This window comes from Sarcophilus harrisii, chromosome 1, assembly GCF_902635505.1.
Source record: "Sarcophilus harrisii chromosome 1, mSarHar1.11, whole genome shotgun sequence".
NCBI lineage: Eukaryota > Metazoa > Chordata > Mammalia > Dasyuromorphia > Dasyuridae > Sarcophilus > Sarcophilus harrisii.
Window position 1 is genome coordinate 654434014 of NC_045426.1, and position 19869 is coordinate 654453882.

General features: G+C 45.2%; 1 protein-coding gene across 2 annotated transcripts in view; it reads left to right on the forward strand.

Annotated features, from left to right (window-relative positions):
* Window positions 1-1739: 1739 nt before the first annotated feature.
* The window catches only part of SEMA6B (semaphorin 6B), a 44670-nt gene continuing 26540 nt past the window's right edge, over window positions 1740-19869 (forward strand). The window contains exons 1-2 of one of the 2 annotated variants that reach the window (XM_031947816.1): window positions 1740-1860; window positions 2178-2295. The gene's annotated coding sequence lies outside the window, so the exon portion shown is untranslated. Of the gene's footprint in view, window positions 2296-19869 lie in introns of both variants that reach the window. The other variant, XM_031947815.1, reaches the window with a different exon arrangement.

Below are 19869 nucleotides of genomic sequence, written 5' to 3' on the forward strand. Positions count from 1 at the left end.
CTGGACTATTCATTAGGCTCTGAGCAAACATTAACTGAGAATTATTAGTTTTTCCTAATAATCAGAGTTGGCACACAATGGAAATAAGCAAAGACTAACTCAGGGACACTGTAGTGAGGATTTCTGTGCTGGGTGGGAGATGGAACTAATTGACTCAACAATCCCTTCCAGCTCTGACATTCAACTATGACTAGGATTCCAAGAATTGATGAGTCTTAGGTTCTATCATTTTAAGATTCCGCCAGGCTAAATCCTAGATTCCGTGGTTCTCTGAAGTTACGACTGACTGATCAAAGGAAGCCCTGGATATCTACCTCCCCCACTCTTGGCCCCTTCTCCCACGAGGCTTGCTGAGGATATATCTGCCATTCTTTCCTTCCACTGCTTGCAAGCAAAGGTTCCCAAGCCTTGGAAGGAGCAGCTGCAAATTGCCTCCTAAGCTCTGTGACCAGAGAGCCAAGCCTTTGGACCTCTTTAATCCATCCAGATACAATGGGTCTGCATAAACCCACTGGCCTGGCTGTAATCTCCAGGCTTCAAGAATGGGAAAAAAAGGTCTTATATATGCAGAATGCCTCTGTCTATCTTGCCTGGCAGGGAAACACTACTAATAGCCTAACCAGGCCCAAGGCCTCTCAGGGTAACTAGAGGTGGGAGTAAGAGAATAGGGAGATCCTGTTTCAGGGCCCAGTGGAGGTTAAATTAAAGCTAGGAGGAGGGGAACTGAAAGTCTTTCTGCTACTCAGGATAGGAAGTTCTACTGAATCTAAATCAGATATTTAATAATAACAGATCATTTGGGCGCTGGTTGTTCCTGGAGATTCAGTTTCATGTGTGTGCATGTGTGAGATGTATGTGTGGGTGTGTATGCATGCATTTAAGTACAATGTACTGGTGCACACATATGCATCTATATACATACAGTGCTGAGGTAGGGATGCCATGTACAACAATGCACAATCTGCATACCCTGGTTCCTATGCCAGATGAATACTCACAAGGACACATGTGTGCCCGGTTCTACAGGCAAAAACATGCAAATAAACTGGCATTCAAGCACATGTGTATATTTGTGCCCATATATCAAAGTAGATGGAATATAAATACAGTGCACATGGATGTATATATATACACATATATAATATTATATTATACACACACACATATTGTGCTATACATAGGGCTAGAGTGCTGAGGATGCAGCCCAGTGTGGCTGCTGAAATTCACGTCTGATCTTCCCCAACACCAATTATAGTCTCTCTGGGCTGTATCTGAGCCGACAGCCATCTCTTTCTCTGTCTCTGTATCCCTCCTCCCTCTCCCCATCTTCCCCTTGGGGGGGAGTACACAGGTTGACCCATTTCTATCCAGCGCTTGTCCAAGGGCGCATTCCCTCTCTGGTAGGGCTTCTGTTTTGCGTGGGGCTTCCAGTCTTCTTTCCGAGGCCCTGGAAATTGGGATTCCTGGGTTCACCGTCCCAGGAGGACCAACACCCTCTTTCTACCCTGTGTTCTGCCCAAATGGGGGTGGGGGTGGACAGATTCATTCTCTTTGAGACCTGAAGGGGACCGTCACTCCGGAAGCTGCGGTGCGTGGGAAAAGGGGGGGTGGCCCCCACGCCGCGCGCGCCCCCCCCCTTCCATGGGGCGGGCTGATCCGGGGACAGGATCCGGGCCGGGTTTTTCGTGGCGCCAGGGGCTGAGGCTGAGGCTGAGGCTGAGGCTGAGGCTGAGGCAGAGGCAGAGGCAGAGGCTGAGGCTGAGGCTGAGGCCGGGGCCGGGCTGAGGAGGGGAAGAGAGGGAAAGAGAGTGGTAGCCTGAGCTCCGGCCGCGACCGCGGCGGGTGCAAGAGATGCGGGAGGTGCGCGCACCCAGCCCTGAAGCTGCCCGAGCCGGGGCCCTCAGGGAGCGCCCAGGGCCTGAAGGGGCTTGAGGGGGCTGGAGGGGAGGGGACAGAACCGGACAGGACCGCGCCTCCCCCCCCTCCCGCAGCCCCAGCCGCCCCAGCCCCGCTGCAGCTGCCGCTTGGAGCTCGCCTGGCCGGCCCGCGCACCGAACAAGGTGCCGCTGCCTGGGCGCGCACAGCTGCGGCGGCGGCGGCTGTGCTGGGGGGGAGGGGGTAGCCGACCCCCGAATCCTCTCCTTCCCCCCCTCTCCCTCCTCCCCTTCCCCCCACAGGATGCCCGGCTGAGCCGCCGCCACAGCGCGGGCAGGGACAGGTGCGCGCCGAGCGCAGCGCAGGGCACGGCGCGGGGAGCCGCGCGCAGCCGCTCTCCGGGGACCGCGGGCAGCCGAGGTAAGCGCCCCGCACGGGACCCGGGAAGCGCGGGGCGGGGGCCGAGAGCGGCAGGAGCTATAGCGGAGGAGGGGCTGAGGTGGGGGGGGACGGGCTTCTGCAAATCTAGGCCCCCGCCCCCGACGTCCAGCCCCCGCCCCCCACTCCCCGTGGTGGAAGCTGTAGCAGCAAAAAAGATTGGGGTGAGCTGTGCGGGGGGGGGGTAGGGGGTGGAACGGGTAGAGTCCCCGGGTACTCAGAGGAGGCTGGCAACCCTTGGAGCTGCAGGGGCAGGTGGCGTGCAATAGAGGGATCACAGATCTCCAAGGGGCGCAGCCAAAGCTGGCACTGAATTGGGTGGGGAGCGACGGTCCCTCTCCACCCTCCTCATCCCCCCCTCTTTTTCCCTTCTCCTGGTCTCCCCCTCCTTCTGACTCTCGCGGCTCGGGGCTCAAGGTGTCCAGGCCTGACTTGTAGCCCCCCCTGGCGCCCCCGGGCTGAGAGACAAAGGGACAAAGGAAGAATCTATCTCTTCCTGATTGTGGGGGGATGGTTTTTTGGGGGGGAATAAAGCCTTGCCATCCCCCACCCCACCCCCGACTCGAGGGTGCTGCAGCCTCCAGGCTGTGATTGGTCCCTGGAGCCCGGGGGGCTCCGTCACGTGAGGTTGGGGGGCGGCTGCACGTGGGAGGTGGAGGGGTTGGGACAACTTAGTTGTCGCCTGCTACGAACTCGGGGTGGCCCGTGGGGGGGGGGTGGAGCGGGGCATCGGGTGGGAAGGAGGGAGTGGGGAAAGTCACCGCCCCCTGTGGGGGAGTCAGTGGGCGGGCCTTCGAGCCCGCCCCCTCGGAGTTAGAGGGGGCCGAGCGCCGAGGGTGCTCACTTGGCCTCCAGACACCCCCCGGGACCGGACTCGACCCTCGCTTGCTTGGGTAGCAGAGCTACCTGCTCAGGGCCCCCAAGAGGTGGCGCTGCGGAGAGGTCCAGCACCTTTTGGGGCGGGACACGCGACCCTTTGGTGCCCCGGTCCCTGTTCCTCGGAGCCCCCAGACCCGGTATGACCGGAGTGGGAGATAGAGGGAGGATGGCCCAGGTGGACGCTAGTGAAGCTGGGAGGGAGGAAGACTGCTTTGGGCTGGGGGAGATGGGTTCTCCTCGGGTCTTACAAGCTCAAACGGTCCCAGGGCTAGGAAAGGAATTTTGGAGAGCATCTAGTTCTTGGGTGCTGGGCTGGGGGTAGGAGGGCTCATCAAGCAGAAAAAAACAAAACTAAAGCCTAAAGAGAGGGAATATGATTTGTCCTGCATCACACAGCTTTTTAGGAGAGTTGAGACTCGAACCCTGGTTTTCTGATGTTCTCTCCATTACAGTCCTGTGCCTCTGATCCGGTTTCCTGGAGATCAACCAGGACTTGGAGAAAGGGGGAGGGGGTGTCATTTCAGGCCCTTTTTTATCCATTCCAGTGTTGAAGGACTGAAGAAAAGAGGAGGGGGAGAGACTGCAGTTTATTTACCTTTGTTTGGGGGTGAGCACTCCAGTGAACCAGTGATTTTCTTGGAATTTCCATTGAGGCTATAGCGTGGTCTGGAGTCTCTAGATTTTAGTAGCTACAAACAGGATTTGGGTTGAATGAGGGAAAGGGTTCTGTTCTGGGAAGGGGGATTCTCGTCTGCCAATGCCATAGTATCTGATCTATTTCGTCTTTGAATTATTCCCCCTCCTCATCACTTTTCACACCATGAGCACATCAGTAAACATTTGTTGATCTGATGATTATGGCTGCACTGCTTTGTGTCAGATCTATGGGTCTGGGAGCATGGAGAATTGGCTAATTTGGGTTGTGGTCCTTCAGACTGAATCTTTCAGCAGAACTAATCTCTAAGAAGTTTCTCCCTAATTCTTCACTTAATGTGTGCAACTGAGGTCAGGGACAAAGGGAAGTAGATGTATAGACAAGGATTCAGATCGTTGAGGTCTGAACCTAGAGCTTTCTGTTCCAGAGGGAAGGTTTGCTATTTATCTGGATAAATATACTCTGCACAGAGTAGGCACTTAATACTTGTGTGAATTGGATAATTGATTCATCTATCTTCTGCAGATATCGATTGTGAAGGTATCTGGTGTGTTGGGGGAGGAGGGTTAGTAGGTTTTATATATATATATATATATAGTTTGCTCTTTCCCCCCTTCTGGTATGTTGGGGTGGGGGTAAGGGAGAGGAATGTGAATCAGGACTGGTTCTGACTCTCTCCCCAATTGCCCAGCCTAGAGCAGATCATAGAAAAGGAATAGGTCCCAGCAAGGAAGGGAAGTGGGGGATGGGGGTCCTGCTGCTGCCAGCCAGTCTCTGGAAGGTATCTGGAAGAAGACTGGGGAAAGAACCTAATTATTTGGGCCCTAAGGACAGGGCAGCCTCTCCCACCTAATCTATCCCCCTTCAGGGAGTAGTTTAGAGGCAAGGAGATTGAAGGGGTTCTGGATACTTTCATAGAGGATTGTTTTAGGAGAGCCTTAGGAAGAGCACTCTGGGATGATATCATGACATATCAAATGTCAGGGCTGGAAGGGATCTTAGAACATAGAACACAGAATGTTTAGGCTGAAAGGGACTGTAGAATGTCAGAGCTGAGAGAGACCTTAGAGACTTCCTCGTATAATCCCCCTCATTTTGTAAGCAATGTGGACTTTTGTTTTTTTGGTGGGCTAGGAAAAGGAAGCCCCCAATTTTTCCTCCTCTCTGTTGTTGCTGTTTAGCTACTGGTAGCTTAGGGGGAAGGGCAGGGCAAACAGGGATCCCCACACCCCCTCCCCTAAGGTGGGTCACCTCAGCCAAATCCTGCAGCTGTGCGGCTGTGGAGGGAGGGACGAAGCAGCCAATGGCACGATTCATGGTGCTAAGGAAAAGCAAAGCTTGGGCCAAGGACAGCACCAACGGCAATCTCCTGGGAGCCTCAGGCTGGCTGCAGCCCTTTCCCCCTCCCCTCTCTTCTATGGAAAGGGGGGGGGCTGCACATGCTAAGGGGCCAAGGTCACCCATCAAGGCCATAAGCCAAGATCTAGGAAAGGGTGGGGCTATCCAGGCCTGGAGCTCAAGGTCCCTGTCAGCTTCTCTCTCCCTGGGTTGCTTTGGTGGTGGACATCTGTCTCTGTCTGTCTGGCCCAGAAACATGTCTCTTGGAAACAGAGGCAGCAGGATATAGTGATAAAGGTTGGGGCTTGTAATGAGAAGACCTGGCTCCTTATACTGTTTCTGCCTCTCTTTAGCTGTGTGACCTTGGGCAAACTTCTACCCACTCTGAACCTTTAGCTTCCTCATCTTTCAGATGGGGTTAATAATCCTTGCCTGGAAGTGGAGGGTAGCGGTAGGACTGGGGAAACAGGTCTGTGAGAATCTGTGAAAAGCTGCTTGCAAAAGACTTGCAAAGATATGAACAAAGGCCTTAGTTAGAAGGGTAATGTGATCCATTTGTTATCATCCCAAAGATGGGACTGATTTGTCCAAAAAAGGGGGAGGGAACCTACTCCGAACATAAAAATGACATCACCACAAGTCACATACTAGCCTTGGAAGTGGGATCCGACCCCTCATGAATAAGAATCATTTCATTTATATAAAGTTTACAAAGTGCTTTAAAAAAAATCCCAACAATGCCAGCATTATTATTATTCCCATTTTATAGAAAAGGAAAACCGAGGCACCAAAAGACCAAATACCTTGCCCACAATTCCACTACCAGGCGAGCAACAGAACCAGCATTAGGATGCAGATGTTCTGATAACAAGTCTAGCGCTCTTTCTATTAGACTAGACTTTTTTCAACCAAGCTTGATATGTTTTTCTTCCTATTCTTCTCTCCCTCCCCTCATCATTCCCTTCTCCTAGTGAGTTTCTTTCTATTGTGGGAAATACTACTTCTCTGTATTCGCCATAAACCTCCATTCTACCCAAAACAAGCAAATAACCTTTCCCCTCAGACTTCCAGTAGAACCTTGCTGTTGCTATTATGCTAAAATGCTAGGTTCTTTATCACCCACCAGGTGGTAAACTCCATGAAGGTAGGTAATAGTAACAAGGGGAAAACGCACTGACTTAGTCAGAGAATCTAGATTCAAATTTTACATATGACATACTACCTCTGTGGACTTGGACTCACTTCATTTCCCTGGACCCCATTCTCTTCTTCTATAAAATGGTGTAGTCAAACTTGGGGACCCTTCCAGTACTTGATCTCAGTTCATCTTTGCTAGCAGCTAGGGCTCTGCACACAGCAGGAACTTTTTAAATGTTTCTTGTATTGCAAGCTTTTAAGAGAGGCTCTACATTATATCCCAGACTGTTACTCTCCCCTTCCCCATTTACTAAAGATACTCATGCTGATATCTTCTGCTCAAGCATCCTGGAAAAAATGCCTCTCAGTTCATAAGTAGGATAATTCTTTGAGCCCCTAACGTCAACTTTCTCTCCCCCTTTTGATCTAGATTTCTCTTAAGTTGGAGTCTTTGAACTTGACTGTATTTTGATATAATCAGTTTCTTTACTGTAGTCTCATGCATTTTTTTCTTCGTTTAATAACAATATTCTGAAAAGGGAGTTTTCTCCAGTCAGAGGTGTTTGTGACACAAACATTGAGAACTCCATTTTCCCCTACTAGTCAGTAATGACCCTCTGACATTTACAAACCATTTAGCATCCTTAGCTCCTTTGAGGCTTATTTAACTGATTTCTGAGATTGCCTGGGCAGATGGCACTATCCCCACTTTACTGAAGAGAAAACTGAGACCCAAATTTGGGAAAGGGTTTGCTTGAAATCTTAAGGTAACACAGCCTCAAGAGCTTTGGATTGCATTCTTTCTGGATCTTCTTAACAAACATTGGATGTGGATGTGGATGTGGATGTGGATGCACATACACATCTGCATATCTCTGTATACACATATATGTATATATCACACATGTGTATACATATATGTGTGTATGGATGGCTGTATATGTTGAAATATAAATATTTTATTTGATTTAGCATTTGTTTTTTCTCAAAATATTTAAAAAATATGAATCCTAGGTTAAGAAAATTGTATGTATTCATTTGGATTACATGCTCTCTAGGATCCCTTCTAGCTTGGGATTTCGTGACCCCCCCAGATATTCCAGAAAGCTGGTTTGGATCAGTGGTCTCCAATATAGAAGGTTAGGGCAAGACCCCAAGAAATATGTAATTAACCAGAGGGCAGAAAGTTTCCTGAAATAACTAAATATGAGATTTCTCTCTGACACAACCACACTTATTCTTCCCTCCTTATTTCCTCCCTATACTGTGTAAACTCCTAGTCTCTTCCTCCTTCTATATGTGTGTAGATACATGTGTGTGTATATATAAATATAAACATTTTATTTAATGTAGCAATTGTTTTTTCTCCCACTAGAATGGAATAGAATAAGCAGTTATATAGTACCTACTATGTGCCAGGCATTGTGCTAAGTGCTTAACAAATATTACTTCATTTGATCTACATGGTCAATGAGGGAATTTATTTTGCTTGACTGTGTACAGAGTCATAAGGAGGGTTTTCTTGTTCAAAGGAGACAGTGACTGGTAGTCCAGTAAATAGAGCACTGGACCCCTACTCACAAAGACTCATCTTTCTGAGTTCAAATTTGGCTTCAGATACTTTTTTTGCTACATGATCTTGGATGAATCTGTTTGCCTTAAATCAAATGAAGTAATATTTGTTAAGCACTTAGCACAGCACCTGGCACATAGTAGGTACTATATAAATGTTTATTCTATTCCATTCTAATTGGGGAATGGGTAAGAGAAAAAACAAATGTCCACAAAAGTGTGTGTTCTTCTTAATTTTGAGTTCAGCAGTTTTGTGTCATGAAGTGAGTAGTAGGTTTCCTGATCTTCTGGAATCACTGTTGGATTATTGAGTTGACCAATTGTTCTTAAATCTATCAAGATTTTCATTCATACATTGGCTCATTGTCTTGTCCATTATCACATTAAATTCTTCAAAACCCTACCTACCACTTCCTGTACACGCCTAGAACATCCTTCCACTTCCACCCAAAGCATCACCCTCAGTCTTACTCATCCTTCAAGCTCTAACTGGCTTCCTGCCTCTTCCACGAAGTTTTCCCTGATCACCCTAGCCAATAATAATCTCCATTTTCCTTGTTTTCTTGTAGCCATTTCATAAACACAGTCTTATAATATGCATCTTTTTTTAGCCTGTCTGCAGAACTAGATCATAGATTCCTTTATGGAACAGAGAATGTTTAACCTGGAGAAATAAAACCCAAGGGAGGGATATGATATCTACCTACAAGTACTGGAAGGGTCATCACATAGAAGAGAATCATACTGTTTAACCCTAGAGGACAAAACTAAGAGCAATGTATAGATTTCCATTGGGGCAAAAAAAAAGGAAACATAAAATTTCATAACAATTAGATCTATCCAAAAGTGGAATCAGTTGCCTTGAGGAGATTTGAGTTCCCCATGCAGCTTCAATCTTACTTTAGGAATGCTGTAGAGCAGTCTGTAACCTTTGTTTGTGACAAGGAGTCCTTTGACAATATGGTGAAGCCTATGGACCATTTCTCAGAAAGATTTTCAATGCTTAAAATAAAATATATAGGATCATAAAGCAAATCAGTTATATTGAAATAGCATTTTCAAAATATTTTCAAAATAAATTCATGAACTCCAGGTTAAGAAAATTGTACATATTTGGACTACAATGCCCTTTAGGATACCTTCTAGCTTGGAGATTTTGTAACCCCAAGGATGTCCAGAAAGCTAGTATGAATCAGTGGTCTCCAGTGTAGAAGGTCAGGGCAAGACCCCAAGAAATATGTGATTAACCAGAGGGCAGAAAGTTTTCCTGAAATAGCTAATTATGATATTTCTCTCTAATACAACACTTATTCTTCCCTCCTTATTTCCTCCCTATATACTGTGCAAACTCCTGGTCCCTTCCTCCTTCTCCAGCCATCAACCCCTCTAAACATTTATAACTGTCCTATTCCTGGTATCTACAGCAGCCATCTATGTCCTCCTTACCCTTCCTCTCTCACCAAGATCACTTTCTAGCTTCAGGAGAAGTCCCTCAAAATATAGACTCTACATTCTGGCACAATGACTGGTAAAAGCTTTCCTCTTCACATTTTTTGTTTTGGTTAGGACAATGAGTTACCCTTTATGTACATGTGTATGTATATGTGTATAATATACACATGTATGTATATAAATATAATTTATAGACGTAGATATTCATGTGTAGATGGGGTGCTCAAAAGTGCTTTGCCTATAGGGATACACTGTCCAAAAAAAGTTTGGAGACCACTGGTTTAGATGATTGCATACTCAGTGAAGGAGATTCAGAACTGGTAAGAGTCCACTTGAGACATGTCTCCAGTGAAATGTCCCAGATATCGCTACCCTTGGTCTTATGCTGCTCAGCATTTTTATCAGTGATTTGGTTGAAGGTATCCGTGGCATGCATACAAGACTTGTGGAGAGCAGCAAGCTGGAAGCAATAGGCAAGAAACATGTTGGGTGGCAAAATAGGGTGTTAGAAATATCTTGGCTCACTGGAACAATGAACCAAATATAACACATGAAATGTAATTGGAATAAATGTATAGCCCCAGTCTTGGGCTTTTTATTTTGTAACCCCAAGTACAAGGATGAGAAGGTGTGGTCAGACTGTTAAATAGTTTTGTGAGAAGGCTCTGAGGCTTTTAGTAGATGGAAAACTCCATATGATTCACCAGTGAAGCAAAGCAGGCCATCAAAGCTAAATGGATCTTAGGCCGCATTAATACACGCAGAGTATCTAGAATGAGGAAGGTAAGACACCTGTTGTTCTCTGCCGCGGCCAGACTACATCTGTAGCATCGTGTTTAGATCTGGGAGCTATATTTCAGGAAGGACACTTTTTAAAAATTAACTGGTGTTTCATTTAATAAGCATTTCTTTTCTCCCCTCCCCCTTGGAGAAATAAACAAGAAAAACAAACTCATAACAAGTATACATGGTCAAGTAAAACAAATTCTAATATTGGCTATCATTTCCCACATTGGCCATTTTACTTCCCTTACAGATGATCTTAATTTCCACATTGGCCATGTAAGAAGGACATTAATAAATCAGATTTGGGAACCAGAGGAAGGCAATCAGGATAGGTTGGGAAGACAAGACTGCAAGGATTGCTTAAAGAAGTTGAGGATGTTTAGCCTGGAGAAGAGACAGGTTATAAAGTACATGGGAGCTATCTTTAAATAGCTGAGAGGCTAGAATGAGAAATAAGGATTAAATTGACTCTTCTTAGACCCAGAGGGAAGAACTTAGAGGAACTGAATTTTTAGAGAAACTGATTTTACCTGTATATAAAGAAAAATATTCTACCAATTAGACTGTCCCAAAGTAGAATAAGCTGCCATGGGAAGTTGTGCATTGTCTGCCTGCAACTGAATTTAATTAAAGACTGGTAGTCTTTAAGCAGAGGTTGCAAGATCACTTGCTGGAGACATTATAGGACATTTCTTCTTGGGTATCATTTGGACTTGGTACTTTCTGAAGGTCAACCCAACTTTCCAATTCTTGGCCCCAGAAGGACTAGAATCAGAGAATTATAGAGAGGAAGATGTTACTTAGAAATGTCATTCTAACAATCTGAGGTATTCCACTGTAGAACAGATTGTGACATGAAAAGCTAAACTACTTATCAGTGGAAGCATCCAAGTAAGGCTGGATGACCTCTGTCAGGGAGGTCTCAGAGGGCATTCTTGTGCCCTCTGAGATAGGTGGACTAGGATCCTTCTAGCTTTGAGGAAAGGGGAGGGAATCCTAAGATCCTTCCATGTCTGTGATTCTAAGATTTATCACACACACACACACACACACACACACACACACACACACACAAACACAGTGTCTTGCCTGTAATAGGAGACATTTTGCTAATTTTCCAACTGACTCATCATCCAGGCCAGAGTTAGGAATCGACAGGCCTGACTTTGGAATGGAAAAGGTCCTGGAGGCACCAATGCCATCTAATTCCCTGCCTTCTGGTGAGACTGCAGTGAAGCAACCTCAGATGGGTGTCCAATACTGCATTCTGTCCAATGCTTCCTAAGCCCTGAGGATGAGCCCATTGGAGGGAATCCAATTTGATTCAATTCCCATTAGAGAAGCAGAATAGCCCAATGGAAAGAGCAGTAACTCTAGTGCCAGAGAATCAAATTCTATGAGGGGCTCTGCGATTTCTACTTATGTGACCTTGACCAGACACTTAATTTCTTTTGGTATCTTAAAATGGGGGTGGGGTGGGGGGAGAAAACTAATGGCTTTTAAAATCACTTCTAAGTTTATGATCCTGGGAATTAATATTAAGGGCCTACTATGTGCAGAATGCTTATCTAGATCCTGAGAAAACAAATTTTATTTTTAAAAAATGTTTTATTTTAAATATTTATTTTATTTGAGGCAAGTGATTTGTCCAGGGTCACAGAGCTAGTCAAATTAAGTGTGTGGAGCCATATTTGAACTCAGGTCATCCTGACTCCAGAGCCAATTCTACTACACCATCTAGCTGCTCCAAAGATAACCAGTTTTAGATGGCATCTAGAGCAAGGCAGATAAAGCTTCTCCACCAGTCAGCTTATATTTGGATTTCTGTGTTCATTCTGGGCGCCACATTTTAGGAAGAACAATGAGGAACACGAAAAGCTCAGGGGGAGATCAGCCAGGATGTCAGAAACCAGAAGAGATTTAGGGACACCATGAGAGCTACCTTCAAATATGAAGGCCTGTTGTGGGGGAAAGGGATTAGCTTTGTTCTGCTTGGCCCCAGAAGGCAGAACTAGGCACAAAGTAGAATTTGTAGTGTGAGTCTCTGCTCAGTGTCAGAAAGTGTGTGTGTGTGTGGGGGGGGGGGATCAACAACTTTGTACCAATTAGAGCTGTCCTAGAGTGGAACAGATTGCAGTGGAAGGAATAAGTTCATCCCTGGAGGTTTCCATGTGGAAACTGGATGACCTATTGTAGAGAGGATTTTTGTAACAGACCAGTTGGTTGCTGTGAATTTTGTGAGCTCAGACAGTCTTTGCCCTCATGGAGACTTTGGTGTCATAAAAAGCAGTTAACTGAGTTTGACTGTGCAAGGGATCCCCACAAAAACTTGGCCCTAGGTTCTGTACAGCTGGTTCTATAGGCCACGAAAGCAGCGAGCAATGTTAGGGCTGGGGCCACTCGCCTGAGAAACATAATTCTCTCTGATTATCAAACCCATTCATCATCCCTCCACAAGGGACATCCAGATAAAGTGCCCATAAATTAGAAAGTGTTAAGGTGATTTGGGGGGCCATGAGCCTCGGGTTATTACAAATCCTTCTTTTGGTGAGTTGTCTGGGATCAGGGATCTGATGTTACCCTCTCCCTTCCTTCATCTAGAAGTGTCTAGTAGTGTCACACAGCCCTCACCCTCCCTGCTACACAGCACTGCCCCCTCCCTGAGTGGGTGTCTTTCTTTGAACCAATATCAAAACCCAAAGCATGATGGGAGATGTAGTCCTGGATATGTACATCACTGGATTTCCCAGGATAGACCTTTCTTCAGTTTGCCCTAGCCTTGTAAGAGTAGTGAAGAAATAATTGTATCCATAGCTAATTCCCAAGCTGGGAATCCCACTTAATGGAAGTAGAGGGGGGGCTAGGACAGTGTGAACTATCAAGTGTATAGAGTCCAGTAAAGTATCTCCCCCATCTCTCCAGTCTTTTCACAAGGCTCCCCCCTTTTGAAGTCACAGTTTCTACCTTTAGAGAACGGTATGGTTAATCCCTCCATTGAGCAGCTAAGTGTCACAGTGGATAGAATGCTGGGTCTGGAGCCAGGAAGACTTGAACTCAAATCCAAGCTGTATGACATGTCACTTACCCTGTTTGCCTCAGTTTCCTCATCTATAAAATGAGCTGGAGAAGGAAAAGGCAAACCACTCTAGTATCTTTGCCAAGAAAACTCCAAATGGGGTTCACAGAGAGTCTGAAACAACTGAGGAACAACAAAAATCCCTATACTCTCTGTCTGACTCTAGTTTCTAAGTAAGGTATACAATGTATTTTCAAGTACTGAAGAGCTGACATCTAGTAATAATGTTAACATTCCCTGAGGCTTCTTCATAGATAGTCCCCATGTAGCAAAGATCAATGGCTTTAGCCCATTTAGTGATTCCCAGGGGAAAGGCGGGGCTGGGGGTGGGATACAACAGGCAACAAAGAGCAGGCAGGAACCAGAACCAAGGGATCCACTCATCCTTCCTCAAACTGTTTCTACCTTTTCTCCCCTCCTCTTCTCCCTTCCCTCCATCTTTCCTCTTCTCTCTATTACTATTGTAATTGTCCCTATATCATTCAGGATAGGATTAGGAATTGCTGATCTGAATTTTCTTTTTCCTGAATGAAGGGAGAAATATGGAATGGAATGGAATATATAACTAACAAATAATTAGTTTAAAGACATAGGTGCTGGATATGGTGGAAAGTGATGACCGTTCAGGTTTGCCTCTCCTATTAACTAGCCATGTGGTCTTGGATAAGTCACTCCTCTTTGGTTCCTTAGTTACCTTCTTTGTAAAGTAAGGATAATAGTACTTGTTTTTCTGGGTAGTGAAGCATTACCACAGGAATGGCAGTTGTCAGGAGCATGACTTCTTGGATTCATGGCTGCTGAGAGCTTTTCTCCTGACTTACCAGACAGGCTGATAAGAGGCAAAACCAGATTGTTAACGATAGAGATCAAGGCCTTCATTCCAAATGAAGGCAGAAAGAAAGTCTATGGTTGTATCTGGTAAGCTACAGGGTAGACAGACAACCAGAAAAATTTCCACACTCTTAGGGTTTTGAAACACTGGGTTATAAGGAATATACCACTGACCTTCCTTTTTCTGGGAAACTTCCACCTTTGTCTGAGCTGGTTTAAGCAAGAAGGGCTGGCTTGGAAGTAGTATGGCCCCTGCCCAGAGGCCAACTGGGAAAACTGAACACAGCTGCAGAACCTCTGGAAAGCATTTTGCAAGAAGGAAGCTTCCTCCTGATGTATAGAAAAAATGCTAGGCTACAGACTAGGCTTTATCTCTGAAAGCAGAGCTGCACCACACTATATTATTCAGATGTCCTCACCCATGGGACTGGGTACCTCTTGGCAAAAGGATAATTTTTATGTGGGCTGAGACTTAGCAGATCCAAGACTATGAGGTGATTCACCTGAGACTCCAAAGTCACAGGAAGTCAGAGCTGAGAGGGATCTGGGACCAGAGAATATAAGTAATGAGAGATATCCATTTGGATACAGAGCACTGAATGTTGGAGTTGAGGGGGATCTTAGAACAGAGACTGTCAGAGTCAAGAGGTTCATTTGTAAGACTTAGAATCTGAATTAATATTCTGCCTTAGACACTTAACAGGTGAACTTGAGCAAGTCACTTAATCTGTGTCAGCCTTAGTTTCCTCATATGTAAAATAGAATGTGTGTGTGTGTATGTGTGTGTGTGTGTGTGTGTGTGTCCCCATCCCAATTTATTAGGATTATGGGAGATAAAACACATAAACTGCTCTGCAAACTTCAAAGAACTGTATAAATATTAGCCATAATATTAGTTATAATATTAGGGCTGTTAGAGGCCCAATTCTAGTCCTTTGCAGAGAGGAAGAAGCAGCATTGTGGTACAGTGTGGGCAGAAGAGGAGACCTGAGTTTGGATATCAGCTCTAGGTACTTGATACTCCCATGATTTGAAGTTACTAAATTGAGGGGCCTCAGTTTCCTCACCTGTAAAATTAGCATCTTAGACCTATGAGGTCTCTTCCAGCTCTACATCTGTGGCTTGGAACTGAATGGCCATTAGAAGTCCCTTCTAACTCTAAAATTCTGTGATTCTTTGGAAGTCTCAGAGGTAGTTAGTACCAGAAACCAAACTCTACTTGGGTTTCTCAATCCAGGAATCTTTTTTTTTATACTACCAAATGGAAAATGAAGAAGCTCTTGAGTAGCTGGAATAAAGTCTACCTTGATTCTTTTAACCATTGTTCTTCCTCACTTATTGTCCTATCCCATCCTCCCCTTTCTTCTAATAGCCCCTCCTTGGGACATTCCAGGCCACTGACTCACTGGGGTCTTGTGGTCCGCTCTGACCCCAGAGCTTTCCCCCCGGGACTCTTTTTCTGCCTTTGTTTTGTTCTTACCCTTGGACTGGATTGCCTTCCGTTCCCAGCACTGAGCCAGGCCCCTTAATGCTCCCCTTCCCGATGACGCACACTGAGTTTCCCATTGTGTTTCCCCCAACCCCTCCTTACTCAGGCTGGCTTAAAATCATGGGCAGAGAACATAGACTGTCAGAGCTGGAAGGAATCTCGAGACACAGAATGTCAGAGCTGGAAGGCATATTATAGACATATGTATGATTACAGATTTAGAGCTAGAAGGAATCTTGGAGGTTACCTAGTCTAACCTCATTGTACAGATGAGGAAGCTAAATAAAGCTCAGAGGTAACTTGCCCTCTGAATATAGGTAGTGGTAATTAGTGGGTTCTTTGGCTGCAGATCTCCATCAAACCCCCCTTTTACAGAAGATGAAGATGGGGGACAGTGACAGAGATTCAAGGTAAAATCCAAGGTAAACAGCAAAAACTAAAGTATAACTGAACTGTCAGCCTGTCTCTCTCCCAGCCTCCTCCTCCCCCGCCGGGTACCATTTATCTACTTGGGGGATGTTTTTGTAGAATTACTGAGTTGGTGAATGATTTAGCTTGGAAAGGAATAAGTGGGGGGGGGCGACTGATAGAACATTAATAAGCAACCAGCTCCCACCTCAGTCGCTGGATTCTCTAGTCCAGATCCTTACAACCCAATGAATGGCCAGAAAGTGGGAGGATTGGGGGCTCTGGTGCCCTCCCCCCCCCAACAAAGCTCCTCCCCAAGGCCAGAGGAATTCCAAGGAGTTGAGAGGCCAGGGAAAGTGGGGAAGAAGGAAGAAGTGGAGTGGAACATAAAATACTGGACGGGAAGGGACAAGGAAATGGGTCAGGCGGGAGATACTACCTGAGAGTAGGAGGGTGAAGGATCAAGCTCCACTTCTTCATTCATCTGTCCATTCATTCATTTATTCATCCTGCAATCCTAAGCACTGTCCTAAAAAAAAGTCCTTGCTCTTCCTGGACACCTTCTGCCCTCAGAAATGCCTTCTCTTTTCTTCTAAGGTACTCCACTGCCTGCTCAGTGGGCCCCCAAATCATAAAACTACGGTAGCTCGAATTTCTCTAGTATTTAAAATTTTTAAAGTGCCTTGAGGTAACACAACCCATAGGTAATGTGAAAATTGTTATCCCTATTTTACAGATGAGGAAACTGAGACCCAGAGAGGTGAACTAACTTAAATAATGATCCCCTAATTTTCTAGTATATGAAGGTGAGTGAAAAGTTCTATAAATGCCACAAGTCAGTCACTAGTGAAGGGTCCGTTAGCTGCTTTTATTGGATAAAAACCAGCGTTCAGAAAGGCAAGTAATTTGCCAAAATCCAATAGCTAGGAAATAGTGGGGCCAACATCATCCAGATCTCCTGACTCAAGACCCAGCATTCTTTCCTTAGAATCACCAGGCTTGTCACCCCTACCTTCCTTAAGCCCTGGACTCCTTAGCTTTCATTAAACCTTTCCATTAGATATAATTTTTAAGCTATTTTTAAGCTTTTGTGTGGCACAGACCTCTCTCACAGCTTGAGGCCTATGGACCCCTTCTCAGAATAATTTTTTAAATTTTGTTGAATTTATAATTAAAAGGAATGCTAAATTTGTTAGAAATTAAGGAAAACAAAAATATAATCCCCTCTCCTCCATCTCTGTTCATAGACCTACTGAAATCTATTTATTCACCCCTTGAGGACCTGAGGAGGACCCCAGTTTAAGATGTTCTAGACTATGCTATGGATATGCATGTAAGAAATAAGATAAATACAACAGCTATCAGGTATACAGTGCTTTGAGGCAGCCAGGTGGATCAGTGGATAGAGCACTAAGCTTAGAATCAGTTCAGATATGGCTTAGCTGTGTGATTCTGGTCAAGTCACGTAAACTCTTCCTTAATCCACTGGAGAAGGAAATGGCAAACCACTCCAGAATCTTTGCCAAGAAAACCCCATGGACAGTATTTGCATATAAGGTCACAAAGAAACACATATGGCTAAATAACAATATAGTATAAATACTTTACATATGCTATTTTATTTAATCATCACAATGACCCCACAAAATGAAGCTATTATCCCCATTTTACAGATGAGAAAATTGAGATTGAGAAAGGGAGCTTTAAAGTGCCCAGAGTCACAGAGAAATCAAATATCTGAGGCAAGACTAGAAGCCACATTTTCCTGACTCCAATTTTTACTGAGCCATGTAGATGGGTTAAGAGATTAATTTTTCATGAGGAAAACTTTATTAGGTACATAACATTTACACACACAAATTATTACTTTCAGAATATTTCAGTGGGATAATATAGGTATTTACCCCTCTTGACAAACTTCTTGTACCTTTGGGGAAAGGTTGGGAATCTTTGAACGAGATGATGTCAGCTCTGTGAGCCAACTGAGGGGAAAGGAGGACACTCAGCTAGGATAAATGGTTTGTAAAGTCAGGATTCCCTCCTGATCACTCCTCACACTTTAAACCTGATGGTATGGGAGATATACTGCTGGCAGGATTGTAGGGGCTGCTCTGTCTGAAGCATCTGAGCCCCATTCCCTGCTCTCCCAGCTCAGAGGGCCCCAGCCTCTAAGCTAGAATTTCCCTTGAATTATTTGTTCTGTATTTGTCTTCAGGTAAACAGGCTTTGTTTGCTTTACCAAACATCGCACACCTCTTCATCTTTCCTGTACTCCCCAGCTCCTTAGCTTCAACTCTGTGACACCACCATCTCCGCCCCCTGTTCCCCTTAAACCACCTGCCTCCACCCCCCAGTCTTAACCCCTTGTCTCTCCTGGGGCTCATCCTTAATCCCATAGTCCTAGTTCCCTGACTTCTCTGGGCCCAGAATCCCCCAGCCTCCTACTCCCAAAGAGCCATGAGTCCCCCAGCTGGGGCTGCTTACCCCCCCCCTTAATTACATGCTCAGTGTAAATGACACTTTAATTTCCTTTAAACGATTCACTGATACGAGGACTCAGTGTCTCGGTGTCTCTCTCTCTTTCCCTCTCCCTTTTTCCTAATTACAAGTCGCTGCTGCTGTTGGATTTTCTCCCTGACGGGCCCAATTTCCAAACAGTGAAAGGCGGTAATTAAAATTAATTAGCCAGAGAGCTAGCTGGTGATAGTGAGCCCCAGGACTCCGGAGAAGGCCTTAGGCTCTAGGCCTTGGCCCCATACCTGGTTCCCCCAGGCCTGCCTCCTCTTCTCTGTGTCCTGGTCTCCTGGCTGTTGCACCTTCGTGAGCTAAAAAACCCTGCAATCTTGGAGTCAAGGAGTCCTCATCCTCAATTACCCATTCACACACTGGGGGAGTTGGCTGGCGCTGTGGGCCGGGAGTCAGGAGACCACCCTTCTAGTCCCAAGTTGGTCATTGACTTTGGCAGACTCACGGCTCCCTCTTTGCCTCTCAGCAAAGTTATAAATGCCTGCCCTTCTTGCCTGATGTAAGGATCTTATGAGATAATGAATATGAAAGTGATTTGGAAGGACACATAAATAAGACTGTAAAAAATGAAATTGTACCTTCATAATCCCTGACATTTATTAAAACTGGCCTGTAGAGCACAAAGGGGGCTTTTGAATTCGCTGCCCCATGTCACAACAGTCCTGTAGGCAGAATGGGAGTTATTATGTCCATTTTACTGGTAGGGAAATTAAGGCCTTAAAAAGTCATAGAATCAGAGATAACGACCTGCTAGATACCTTGGAAACGATTGAGTCCAACTCCTTCATTTTACAGGTAGGGAAAATTAAATATTTTGCCCAAAGTCACTCTGGTAGAATCTGGCAAATCTAGGTTTTGAACTTAGTTCCTATGATAACAACTTCAGTCCTCCTCAGCAGTGGACTTGCAACTGTTCCATCACAGAGCTGAATTCATGAGCTACAGATAATTTTAGAAACTCTAAGTGTAGAACATAAAATATCAGAGCTGGAAAGATCTTCAGAAATCATCTAGTCCTCATTTATAGAAAAGTGAGGCCAGGAGAAAATAATGGAAACAACAACAACAACAACAACAACAACAAAAACAAATGGAAAAAAAAAAGAGAAAGAAAATAATGGACTTGCCTGGGGTTCAGTGACATGGCCAGGATCACACAGATAATAAATAGCAAAAGTAGATTAGTGAGTCTGCCTACTCAGGACCATCACCCTAATCTCCTGTCAATTCATGGGGTTTTGCACTACTTCACATCGCCTTATATTAAGAATAATTGTTGCTGTTGTCAGCAATCTGTCATGTCTCCTTTCCTCCCTCTGCGTCCAGTGAATGAATCCAACCTAACTGGATCTTGGGGATGGCTTCCTCATTCACCAGTCCTCCCTGACACTGAATTCTCTTTGCCAA